Below are 13,833 nucleotides of genomic sequence, written 5' to 3'. Positions count from 1 at the left end.
GTTAATATATTTACATCACTGGCCATTTTTTAAAAGCCTCTAATACAGCATTTAATGGCGGTTTAAAAAATGCCGTTAATACACTATTTTACCAGCAGTTTTTAAATCGCCTCTAAAAAATTATTTTAGTGGCGGTTCTTAATTAGCGCCGTTTGTAGTATGTATTGCCGGCTATTTATAACCGCCGGTAATAGAAAATACACGTGGATGGGAAAGGTGTATCGGTACTTTATAACCGCCGGTAATTAGTTATAAAACCGCGGGAAAAAATATAGTATTACCGGCGGTTCTATAACCGCCGTTATAAACGCCGTTATAACTTTCCTCGACGCCAAAATTGCCAGCTAAAGGCCAACCGCCGTTGATATATAATACCGACGGTTCTTTATCATATTGAGGCGATTTGAAAACGCCGGGGAAGACCTTTTATTTTGTAGTGGGCCTTCGACAATTACTTATGCATGGTTAAGTGAATATCAATCAAAGGTATCCAATCTAATAAATACATATATATATATATATAGGGGTGGTTCATGGGACATATGTAAAAACAATGGGTTTTCAAAATATGGGTTAGAGGTTTTGGATTGAGCTGATTTTTTGCGAGGATGGTCACTATGATGAGAAGATCATTCTCATACAAAATCAGCTCAATCTGAAACTTCTAAATATATCAAAAGTGATTTACAAATTATTGGCAAAAATTGGTAAAAAACGACGGTCCACATTCTAAATCACTTTTAATGGGGTTAGAAGTTTCAAATTGGACTGATGATGATCTTCTCATTATAGAGATCATCCTCACAAAAAATTTGCTCAATCCGAAACTTCTAACCCATATGTTTTTTCATATGTCCCTTAATCCGTTCCCATATATATATATATGGGTCCCGTTCAGCACCAAACATTTTGGCCAACATTTTAGCCAACCATTGTTGTCCTACATGGGTTAGAAGTTTTGGAATGGGCTGATTTTTGGTGAGGATGATCTCTAAAAATCGTGGACCGTTATTTTTTGTAAACCATTTTTGATGGGGTTAGTAGCTTTGGAATGGGCTGATTTTTGGTGATGATGATCTCCTCACCGTAGAGATCACCCTCACCAAAAATTAGCCCATTTCAAAACTTCTAACACATGTTTTGAAAATGTTTTGCCAAAATGTTTGGTACTGAACATTTTCCTATATATATATGATCATAAGCAAAGTTCAACAATTCTGAAGTTCAAAAGAATGTCTAAGAAAGACACAAAACGGGTATGCTAAATGAAATCTTAGCAAGTCATAAAAAATAAAAAGATCAACTTACCCTAATTTGTACGGGTGTTGACATGGGTTCTCTTAAGAATGCCAAACATTGCCGCAATTATGTGACGAGCTTGCAAAATCATGAGAGTAAAGGAAACGTAAATAAGAGGAGAGGTTGAAATTGTGGGTTGAGAAGTGAGACGAAGAGAGCTATGGTGATGTGTTACTGCCGCTGTGAAGGTAAGTGAGGTTTGTGATAAGGTTGATGAGAACAGGACTATGCCAAGAGGAGGCCAAGAGAGAGAAGAGAATTAAAGGCCTTAAGTGGGGGGTGCTGGTCGAGATGGCAGCAAGAGAAGGTGGCAAAGGAGGTCCTACCAGAGGGGTGCTGGCCGATAGGGGCTGCAAGCGTTAATGGTGTGAGAGGAAGATGAGAAGATAACTGAGAGAGATGAAGGTATTGTTTTGTGAGGTGTGAATGAGAGGAAAAGAAGATGATTGAGACATGATGGATGGGGAGAGAGGTAGCTGCCATGTTAATGGTCGAGAGAAAGAGGTAAAAAAGAGGACAGGTAGTGGATGGTCTGAAGAAGATGAAGATGATGAAGAGTGTGCGGCTACTGTCCAAGTAAGTTATGTTCTTCCCTTTTTCTTTTATCCTTCTCTACTTTTTTATGTTATTCTTTTTTTGCTTTTCTTCCTTCCGCTACTTGTCCAAATCTTTCATCTGGGAGAGGGGAGTATGAAATTCAGGGAGTCGTGAGAGAGCCACCGCATGAGAGAGAGTCGTGAGAGAGCCACCTTTTATAATTTTTTTCTTACTAACAGTACGTCATATTAGGGAAATTGCGACTCTGACTTGTTTTCAGTATCTTTTTGACGTTTTCGACAATCTCTTTTGAAGTGTCATTTCTAATGGCAGTAGTAACCCTCAACTTCTTTCCCCCTTGATTTCGATATAAAATTTTTCTTATTTAATCGAGATTTGTTCTTCGACCTCCTTTGTCTTTGAATCTCCTTTGCCACGAGCCCTTTTGCTTGGGATTCCTTACTGTTTAGTTTTTACCTCATCTGATTTGATTAAAGTGATGTAGTAACCTCTTCTATATTCAGAATCTCTTCCCATAAAGTAGAGTTGTGACAACATGATCATACGAATGGGGAAGAGACGCTAATAACAATATCACATTGTTTTCTTTGTCGATTTTAACCTCGAGTCTCAATAGTTCACTCACGAACTTGTTAAACGTATTAAGATGTTCCAGCAAATCTGAACTTTCTACCATCTATAAACCGTGCAATTGTTTCATAAGAAATAGTTTGTCTGTTAAAATTTTTTCCATGTATAAACTCTCCAATTTCTTCTACAAATCTGGAGTTGATTATTCATCAATCACATTATACATTATTTCATTTGCAATACACAAACGAATAGTACTCATAACTTTCTGATCGATTTCTTCCCAATCATCGTCATCTATCGTTGTAGGTTTCTTACCAACAACGCCTTGTACAATTCTTGTTGCACCAACAGATCTTGCACTTGTTTCTACCATGACTTAAGTTGTTCCTCTCATCGAACTTAATAACTTCAAAGTTCGAACCAGACATCTTCGCTACAAACCTCAATAACTTGAGGCTCTGATACCAATTTGTAAAAAATGTAAATAGCAAAGATAACGCAATCGTACAAAAATCCAAGTTCTATTCGATTTTGGATTGCAAAAATTCGGTCTAAAATTCGTCCAAAAATTTGATAAGTGGAAAATATGCGGCATGTGCTTCATGCGTGTATTATTCATTTCATTTAAAAAATTTGAAAACCAAAAATTTGGCCATATGATAGTGATGTTAATAGTGACAGTGAGTATGAAATTAGTGATGTTAATGGGGTGGTAATAATAATGGTGGTGACAATGAGGAAATTGAGGTTATTTTTTCATTAATTTTTAAAAGAAGACCAAATTCAAGGGATAAATCATTAATTTAAAAAATTAACATGTAATTTCAAATAAATATAGAGGGTCTTGTCATTAACTTTTTTGTTTTTAAAGATAAATGGGACATTTGTCACATAAAAAAGTGGATTCCTCCAAAATTTTGAAGTATGGCCGTTTTAGAATCCACTTGTGTTAGATGTCATAACTTACAAGTATACACTTTGCAACATACAACAAGTTATAGTAGCATTTTTTTTACATCGAGTTTTATAAAAGTTCGTAAAAATCGTGTTTTATTCTTTCAAACTTAAAATCCGTGAATTATTCAAAATAATTCAATAATCCCGAGAAAAATACTTTCATTGAAAAAAACGAAAAATTCGTGAATTTTTCAAGAATTAAATGGGAATTGCTAATGAGGATCCAACCCTCAAGGCCCACCATGAGCTCACAATTATAATAAAGAGGAAGATAAGCAGCATTACATAACATATATATTTTCATAAAACATAACATTGATCACATTAAACAGACAACTTAAGGTACGTACGTACCACATGACGAGAAGAAATAGGAAAAACAACAATTACAATGGCACTAATCATGCCTTAGGGAAATTAAGGTACGTCACAGATATAGCTAGATAAGCTTAGGATAAGTTTTAAGTTTGTGCTCTCAAGCATCAGTGGCGATATTATTAGTTTCATTTCGCTTATTCACCAAGACCGCCATGCCACCGGTGTTAGTGTTAGTAAACCATCCTACATCACCATAGATAACTACATTCCTATCATTCCGAAGAACCAGGATAAAGTCACGCGAGTTCCTATGCCAAGTGTTAGAAGACCATATTACATCGTTTCTCTCGCTATAAATCACAAATTCCCATCGCGCTGCATTGTACAACGGCAATTGCTCCCCCTACCTGCTGTGTTTGTACTCCACAACACTTTTGTGCCCTCATAAAGTGCAAGATTGCAATTCACTTGCATTGTTAAGGAGTAATTACCAGAGTTAAGACTGGACCCAGCAGGTAGAGAGTTGGGGCTGTATAAAATATTATTGGGAAGACTCTGAGCTTCACTGTGGTGTTGGTTGAGAATAAGGAAGATGGAGAGGAGGAGAAGAGTAGAGGTGAGCATGGATTTGGGAAGATGAGAAGAAATAGCCATATTTATTTCTCGAAGTTTGTTGTCTATGTGTGGGTGTGAGTATAAGTTGGAGGGACGGAGGGGCATTTATAGATGGGGAGAGGACTTTTCTAACCACATATTAATTTATTAATATATTCAGAATACGCGTACAATTCTAACTCTTTTCTTTTTTTCTTCTCAAAGTTTTGACACACAACGTGCACGTGAGTAACCGATTTGCTTTTCCATAAAATCGTGTTGGATTATCATTTTATAAAAGGTTATTCTTTTAAATTTTCACAAAAAAAATCATGCAACTTTGAATGATTTTATCATGATTTGTATATATATAATTAATATAAAAGTCAAATAAATTTTTTTTTTCAGTTGTTTTTTCACTCAAATAATAGAAAATAATTTTCTGTAAAAATTTTCATGATGTGCAAAGCCGTGGAAAAGGATTTGCCAGCCAATATTAGTCCTGTAATCAAACACGCCCTTAATCAAAATCATGAGTCAAAGGAGGTAAGTATAATCATATTGATAAGAGAAAATTATTAAAAAATAATGATTTATTGATTTTTAATATTTTTTTTAAAAGGTAAAATACTGGTTTGACTGCCTGGTTTGAGGTTTGCCAGTTTTACCCTCCCAGAACATGTCCTGAACAACTCTTTTCACTGTGCCACTCATACTTTTGACTACCACAATCAAAACATGTAGTTGAAGGACATGTTAACAATTTTCAATTTTATTCATCCCAAAACATTCTCTTGAGTAGCATGTTTCCAATTTTTTATTTAAAGAATGGTAAAATCTGAGGTCTAGTGATCATTAGAGGAGCATGCATTTGAACAACATGGTTTCAATTTTTTTACTTAAAAAAAATGTAAAGATTCATGTCCAACGGTCGATTTTATGTAAAGAGGTTGCCTACTAACTTATTTTCAATTCAAATGGTCATTTTTTTCACAAATAAATAGATGGATTTAAGGGGTTCTTCCTCACTTACGCAATTTGATGGTCTTACTTTCTAATTCGCTAGGGTGGATTTACAATAATGGCACTTGGACCCAAAGAATTTCGAAATCCATAAAGGACTATGAGCTATTGTGACATATAATAGTGATAGATAAAAAGATCCATTGCCATTGCCCTCATAAATTTCTTTTTAGTCCTCCTTTGCAACCCACAGTAAAATTTCCACTCCAAAGTTACTCTCATGTATGAGAAATTCATGCTCTATCCCTACTAATTTGTACTCTCTCTATTTTCTCTCTAATTTTGTAATTGTTAGTAATTTTTTTTATTATTCGTAAGCAAAGATTAAATTTCTGAAATGGCTTCAATGAATGATTGTATGTCAATATGGAGGCTATTGTGAAGATCTGACATACATGGGCGGTAATGTTTGAATTCTAATGGTATCGCTAAATATCACATGCCATAATCACATACATAATTTTTTATTATTTAATAAATCATCAAATTCTAATGCATGATTGGGATAAGTACGGAGGTATTTTCTAGTGACGATTTTTTAAAGAGTCCATATGGTATGGACTTAGGGTGGAAGATTGAAACCCTTCTCCCACACATGTATTGTATTGAGGTGTGAGAGGGTTGGTGGCAATTGGATCTCGTATTTCCACATATCTTATCCAAACTTATTTTTCCTGGATTTTTTTGTATTGAGGTGTGAGAGGGTTGGTGGCAATTGGATCTCGTATTTCCACATATCTTATCCAAACTTATCTTTCCTGAATTTTTTTGTATTGTGGTTAGAAGTTAGGAGCTCATATAATGCTTCCGTACAAGGGGTTAAATGAAACTGTCTACCTGTCAGAGAGAACGTGTTCCTTATATCTATATATTTAGATTATCCACGTGTTCACGTGTTCAAAAATCATATGTAAATCTAACGGTCAAAATATATTCACGTGTACCTCATGATGACATCCATAAAGACAAACGGTTCAAACCGTATCACGTGAGATTCTTCCAGCCTGCTGTGGGCCCCATATTACGTCTCGGTTAAAAAATTTATATTATTTTAAGCGTGAATGGGTTGATTTGAACCGTTGATTCGACTGATTGAAACTATGGGATTTGGACCACTGTCCAGTATAGTCGTTTTCTTATTATTAAAGGACTACCACACCCCTATATCAGAGATAAATTTTTGTTTTTTCCTTTGTATGTTTTGTGAATAATTAATTGTGTTTGTCTGAGTTTTAGTCAGTTTAATACGACTCTGGTCCTATACCAAGAAGCGTGGCTATTACTCCCTCTAACGTGTCACAAAGATAAATTTTTATTTTTTTCCTTTGTATGTTTTGTGAATAATTGTGATACCTCTTCACATTTCAAAATAAGAACATACATGCATTTTAACCATTAATTATTTTCTCTTGAAAATATGAGGATCTAGATTCTCTTGAATGTGAGGATCAAGATGGTGATGATGTTTACAAAGAAATGATGATGACAACCACGATGACCATAATAAGGGCATTAAGGCTTCCATCAATTTATAAGGAAAGATCGAGATGAAGGAGGTTATGTGATCAATTTTACCCAATGTTCTAAAAATCGATTTGATGATCAATCAAAATTTTGCTTAATTGGTCAAATTCAGGTTCAAATTGTTTGGACCGATTTCTATTCATTAAAATTATAATTATATATAAAGATAAAAAATTCAGGAAGAATTCAAAATGTTAATTTAGAGTTTCAGATTGATGCTAAAAGAAATCAATTTTTTTGGGTTTTGATTTAAGAGTTTTGTAAAATCATTAATAAATTAATAATTTATAGTTTCCTTTAATACTTTAATAATTAAAAGACGAGTCTGGATAATATCACTCGTCAAGTAACATAATCAAATGATTCCATAAAAATGTCAACTTTGATATCTTTGTACGTCTCAGGATACACTTTTTTTTAATGTGAAAGTGCAATCGTGTATCTCGAAGCCACTATGTGAAAAAAGCCCGTATTTGACAGTCTTAGCCCGTCAAATATTGAGAAATTTGATGAACCCTCCCGTCAAATATGCTTGTCAAATATTCTCTTGAAGAATTTTTTTTTTTTTACAATCCTGGACTATCAAATATTTTCTTGTAAAATGGGCTTTAAAAAAAAAATCCATAGAATGTGACCGATAAATATGGAGGTTTAACAAACAATAGGCGGTCCTCTAATTCACCAATCACAACAAAATGAAATAATAATAAAAAAAATCAGAAAAATAAGAAACAAAACAAAAATCATAAAACAAGCTCCAAATTAAACTAAACAACTAAAAATTCATATTATATATTGAAATTTCATTACTAAACAAGCTCTAATTGAAACAATTGGGCAGTTACAAATGAAATTACATCACATAACTTTTTAGAAATAAAACACAGTTAGAAACAAATGGTTGTGATGCCCTTGATCTCTTCTGGCTCTCTCCGCTCTATTGTGTCCTCTTATTTTCCTCAAGGTTTGGATTTTCTCCTACATTGCTACAGTTCTTAAAGAAATCCTAATAGCGCTCTCGTACCTACACGAAAAAGATTTGATATATCGAGATATCAACCCAAAGTAATAAAAGAACATAGCTAGATTTTATTCACAAATGTTAAAAAATAAAAAATATGTTATCAAAAGTGCTAGAACATGGTTCTATGTTGGGAGTGGCTTAAAGTACTACAATGGATCTATGTTGGAAATGTGAGAATCATCAAAATGTAGAAATTGAACTATATTAACTTTATTAAAGGAAAGTCTTGAGTGAGACTACAAGAACAAGTCATTTGAGAATAACAAACAGTCCAAACCCAATTTCAAGAAATTTAAGAAACAGGATCTTTGCCTAATCAATAAATGTCCAAATTAATTAATATTGGCATATACAAATTCTTCACGAATTCGGGAAAAACAAGTAAGAAACTACTCCATAAATAGCATAAAGAAAAATCCAAGGTCATGGATAACCGAACTAACTGCCTCATATCAAATGACATATCAAATCATGTAGGATCAGATGCACTACAAAGATTTTACCAGAAAGGTTGAGAAGGACTATATTTTCAAAAGGCGTGCATCAAGTAGTTATACAATTATATTTGAATACTTTGGTTGTAGAATCTTGTACAAGGTGCTAGCTTGCTACTAACCACTATCTTGCTTGCTTAGCGATTGCAGAATCTAGTAAATTTGAAAGAGGAAGATATAAGGATCTTATGCATATAATAACTGATGTTACTGCACCCAGCGAAAAAATAAACTTATTTAGAAAATCATTACTAATGTACTATATTCTATCATAAAGATTAAATAGAAGTTAACTCTAGCCCAAAAAGGCACTTGGAGCAACAAGTGCTTAAAAGAGATTGTCATCAATTGTCTAGTTTACAAGTTATGACTTATGAGTGTAGTTCTTCAATATTGAAAATGAGAGAGTAAATCCTGAACAACAGGTGATGAAAATTGCATAGGCATATATGATCGATTATATTGAGATATGCAATAAAATGCATTTGGAATTACTTTCTAAAAATTCACAAATAACACTGAAAAAAAAATTGCATTTTCGAATAGCAGAAAATTGTGGTGACACCTAAACATGTATCTAGGATGGCAAAAAACAATAGCTACTGGAATTTTAATAATGTTGTCTTTAAGTTTTCCCCTGTTCTGCAGAATTCCAGGGATGTGTGTAAATATGTAATGCATTTGGATGACAAGAAAGGTTTGGAAGTTTGGCAATTAAACAGTGGAAGTTTCAAGTAAATTGTGTACATGGAATAGTGATCTATAAGGAAGAATGCAGAACAACTGCTAAGTAAATGGTAACAACGGATTGATCAATCACTGCCTTACTGGTAAATAAAATTAATGTTTCACCAAGATACATGGAGCAGAACTATCATAATGGTTTGTGGAAGTGACAGTGTAACATTAAAAAGATTCAAGATACAAGCAAGGATGTATCACTATCGCAAGTAGGACTAAGTACTAAATAAGAAGCAATGATATTGGTTGAAAACCCATACTCACGTGCATGGATTTTATTAGCTATAGATAGAAGTAACAACATGATAAGAGTTTGTAGTTATGGCTGAAGTTCATTTGAAGAACAAAAACCAACAAAATGTACCGATTGAAGGAAACAAACACCAAAAACAAAGAAATCTCATAATCTAAAAAAGGGATTAACATTAAAAAGGTTGATTCAGTGAAAATGTCATTAGTATTTCAACCATAATCACATACCCATGCAAAAACTCTCAATAAAGCTTCATTGAATGTTTCCTTCTTCCAACTTAGCATGCTAGTTGAAGTTGTTTAAGACTTAAATCAAAATAAAATACTAGTTTTGAATCTCGGGAATAAATCATTTGCAACCACTAGCCTAACAATGTGTCATTTCACATATTGAAAACACGTGCATTGACAAAAGATCTAGCTCTAGATAGAGTTGGAAGGCAAAATATGATTAATGTTGTTGAGTTGACCCCAAATAGTTGGGAATTGGGAGATGATGGTGACATATACATATTTATAGAATATCTCTCTCAATAGAGTTGCAAGAAGAAACAAGATTTATGTTGCCGACCACGAATAGATGAGGGATGAATGATAGATGATGACAACGATGGAAATGTTCAAAAAATCACCAGTAGCAAACAATGATACATAAGTAAATAATTGAACAAGTAAGAAAATGATGATGATGATGTATTTTTCTCAAACTCCATTGGCTCCCCTACTACTTGGATAGGCTGAGTCAACACAATATGCAAACCAGACAACCAGGACCACAAGATAGACTTTGAAAAATGTATCAAAGAGATCTTGAAAGACAAAGATCAGCCCTAAGAAATGAATATTTTCATAAAAATCTATAGATAGATATCTGAACAGTTTGTCATCTTTTTTAACTGCCCAAAGAATGCCTTAGATGACCAAAGCTAGGATCACAAAACTCGGCTTATTTTGAACCCATGAAACCTTCTCAAAGGAGCCAACCAAATGATGCCACATATGCACATTTGTACTACTATCGTAAAGCAGGTATCCTTCAAAATTAAAAAGTTGCCTACCTCATCAAACACCAAGAGGGCTCCTACATCATCACAAGCACTACACAATGATTGCAAAAATTCCTTTGTGGCACTGTGAATACCCCCCTCACCCTGGATGGGCTTCACAAAAATCGCCGCAAAAATTCCTTTTTGCCTTTTCCATCGATAATCACACTCCTAGAAGTACATGCAGTAATTTGGGATAGTCTATAAGAAACAACTAGATTAAGCTTCTAATATGTTCATCTTTATAGTAAACATTACAAATGCAACGTTTCAAAACTCATACCAATCAAGAATCAAGAAAAAATATGAACATGTAATCGAGAAAAACGTAAAGACCAGGAAACTAAACCTGAGCAAATGCCCTACCAAGTTCAATTACCCCTGTTGTTTGTTGGAGACCACTTTCAAGAGTCCAAGGGCGTAGTTTTCCACAACCCAAGCAAAAATTCCTTCATCGGTGACTATAACAATCATATGTCATTTAATAGTAAGCTTCTAGACAGTGGACAAAAGTCTGAAAACAAATTGTAAATGCAGAAATTGGACGATGTAGGGTTTTTATTTTATGTAAATAAAATTTATTGAGAGGTAGGATGTAGAATCTTGAGAATATTGTTAAGCTATGAAGTAGTAGTTATTCTGACTAGGAAAGGCACGCAACAACATGTATTGCTAAAGTTATGGCATTGCTTCGTCTAGGCATGGATTTAGATCTCTAATATTAAATGAAAGAAAGTTTAGCCAATCAAAAAGGCACTCAAAAAACATGGAGAGATGAGATTAAATATGCTTACAAAAACCTATTTAGATAAAAACTAACGAGCCCAATACACACTTTCACAACACAAAATATCCAATATGCTCAAGGATACAAAAGAAGGAAGAAAAAAGAAGGGCTACGAACCATAACAAACATTGCCGAGGTAAAATCCTATTAAACCAACTCAAAGTCGATTTTCACGTAGAAGAAGAAAACAAGGAACCAAAGAACAGATGGTCTATGGATTCCAAAGAACAGATGGTCCAATGAATAGCTTGGAAGATGACATGCATCTAATTGCTTGGAATATAGATGGATTAGATGCAGACAATTTAGAATTGATGTGCTTGCTTAAACTCTACTTAAGTAAATTTCCAACTTTACTAATAAACGCCATTGTTGGAACCTAGAGCAACAAAACCATAACAAAACATAACGTATTATCTAGCTGCAATTTTTTACAAATCTAACAATAAACAGAGATGACAGCTTACATACATCTCACTTAATACTATTGTACGGTTATTTGTTGCAAAAAATATGCTCAAACGAAGGCATGAATCTACACATTCATTCACCACGGAACTTATGATATAGAGATAAGTTGACTTGAGAATATCACATTGGTTAAGTACACAAATATCAGTAGAAGATTAAAGAATACCAAAGCATCACTAATCAATTCAAGTAGAAGTTAATTAATCATAGTGAAAGTAACAAATGGACCTCAAATTATGATAAAAACACAAGCACAAGGTCAACAAAAGTTATAAAATACCCAAAATAGAAGGATCGCACAATCGTATCAACTCATACAACACTATTTCCCTACTTCAAATTTACCAATTGTGAAAGATAGTGGGAGAACCACCTTTGTGATTGATTAGGTGAAGGGTTGGCTCCCTCATGGGGGCTGAACCCTTTTGAACCTAGGTCCATGGCATCAATACCCATAGATTTTACCAATAATTATCACATTAAATTTGGTCTAAAATTAAAAATAACAATCCAATCGGATTCCAATCAGATTTGTGTTTAATAAAATTCTTAATGGAGTGTTACCAATTAGGTAACAATGCTGGACATCGACTGACATGAACTATTTAAGACTAGATTTAAAACAACTATGATGGAAGAGCTTAAAGAGAAATACAACCCAAGTAGTGCTCGTGAGATGGAGGCACAAACCAAGTAAATAACTATATAGAACTTTTAATATACTTCGCCTACATCAGACTATAAAGGAAAAAAACTTCAATAAAGCCACACAATCCACAAAGGAACACCATGACATTAGGATCCCTCATAGAGCCAAATATCAAATGATGCAAAATAAAATAATCCAATTTAAATAAACAAATACAATACTGCATTCCCTCGAGAGTCCAATCTAGGAAAGAAGCCTAGTTGGCAATGCCTGGCAGAACACCTATACAAGATTTAAAAAAAGTACCAATTTGGTAGTTTCTACAAGTGTATACTCTTCAGCCTCTTATGAAGTTAGTTAATAGAGATAATAATAAAAGGGATTATATATATGTTGAAGATACATAAAATATCTCAACCAAATGATAGAAAACATGTATGTGTAACGAGTGTGCTAAAAAGTATAAATTCTTTAGCTGATATATAGGATTAACCAAGTACTTTAAGATTGAGGTAGTAACCATGAATATCACGTCTACTAAACATGTGAATTAAAATATTAAATTGTTCAAATATATATCTAAAAAATGTATAATTAAATGAATTTGAACTAGTTTTGTATGTACTTTACTCTTTTTCTTTTTGTTTTCCTTTTTTATGAAATAAATACTGCTTATCATGCTTTGCCAATTCTTCATAAACAACCTATTACTTGTTGATGTACAATTCAAAAATATCATAGAAGTAAAAATAGAAGCAAAACACACACAACAGAGGAGAGGAGAACCCAGGTAAAAGCCCCGTGCAATCTCCCCTCCAAAACAAAAAATATATATATTTTATAAGGGATTTTTTGACCTGCCATGCAAGCACACCCAACAAGGCAAAAGGTTGGATTACCTTGCTACTTCATTTCTAGCATTTCCACACGTGGGAAGCCTCATTTCACCCAAATCAGCCTCTGGTGTGAAAGTGCAATAGTAAGCAAATGTTGAAGAAAAAAATAAAGTGTAGACTAAATCATATATTTTTATCGTTGTTGTTGTTGCTGTTTTAGTGTTGTGTGTTTTATATATGAAGAGCTTTATTAGGTATAAAAGAATAGAATTGTCTGTGTTATATGTGCTTTAAAGCACCTTGGTTGTATAATATTTATGCCCCAGAAAGCCTTCTTTGAACAAAATCTTGATGTGTGATCTCTTAGTAATGGGTAGAAAAGCAGAAGAAAGTGACCCTTATGGGGGAAAAACTCAGTATTAATCAAATTTTGATGTCTAGTGTGATTCAGATTTAATTGGTGATTCCCTAGATAATGGATCTCTAGAAAGGCATGCACCAATCCCAACTAGTAGGCCAGTATTGATACATAAGAATGTCTGTTCTATTTGCACATATAATCTGACGTATGTGCACCACCTTAAACAACAACAACAAAGAACAAAAATTGCATCAATGTCCTTGAATTTTCATTGAGTGCACCCACTTTTAAACAAAAAGCCTTAACATCTCTTTGGTGCATCGTGT

The 13,833-nt window shown here is 33.7% G+C and overlaps 1 long non-coding RNA gene across 24 annotated transcripts in view; it reads right to left on the bottom strand.

Moving 5' to 3' along the window:
• Positions 1-13,833, bottom strand: part of LOC147386059 (uncharacterized) — a 101,195-nt gene that overhangs the window by 58,194 nt on the left and 29,168 nt on the right. For 5 of the 24 annotated variants that reach the window (XR_015172159.1, XR_015172173.1, XR_015172168.1 and 2 more), the window contains 2 exons: positions 13,210-13,270; positions 7,646-7,870 (listed from right to left, as the gene is read on the bottom strand). The exons of 1 other annotated variant lie outside the window; for it this stretch is intronic. This is a non-coding gene — a long non-coding RNA (uncharacterized LOC147386059). Of the gene's footprint in view, positions 1-7,641; positions 7,871-8,846; positions 10,575-10,769; positions 10,865-13,076; positions 13,124-13,209; positions 13,271-13,833 lie in introns of those variants that run through there. 18 more of the 24 variants (XR_015172155.1, XR_015172157.1, XR_015172156.1 and 15 more) reach the window with 13 other exon arrangements.

Source organism: Akebia trifoliata, chromosome 14 (genome assembly GCF_017979445.1).
Source record: "Akebia trifoliata isolate Shusen 1 chromosome 14, ASM1797944v1, whole genome shotgun sequence".
Lineage (NCBI taxonomy): Eukaryota > Viridiplantae > Streptophyta > Magnoliopsida > Ranunculales > Lardizabalaceae > Akebia > Akebia trifoliata.
This window is presented reverse-complemented; position numbering and strand designations above follow the sequence as displayed.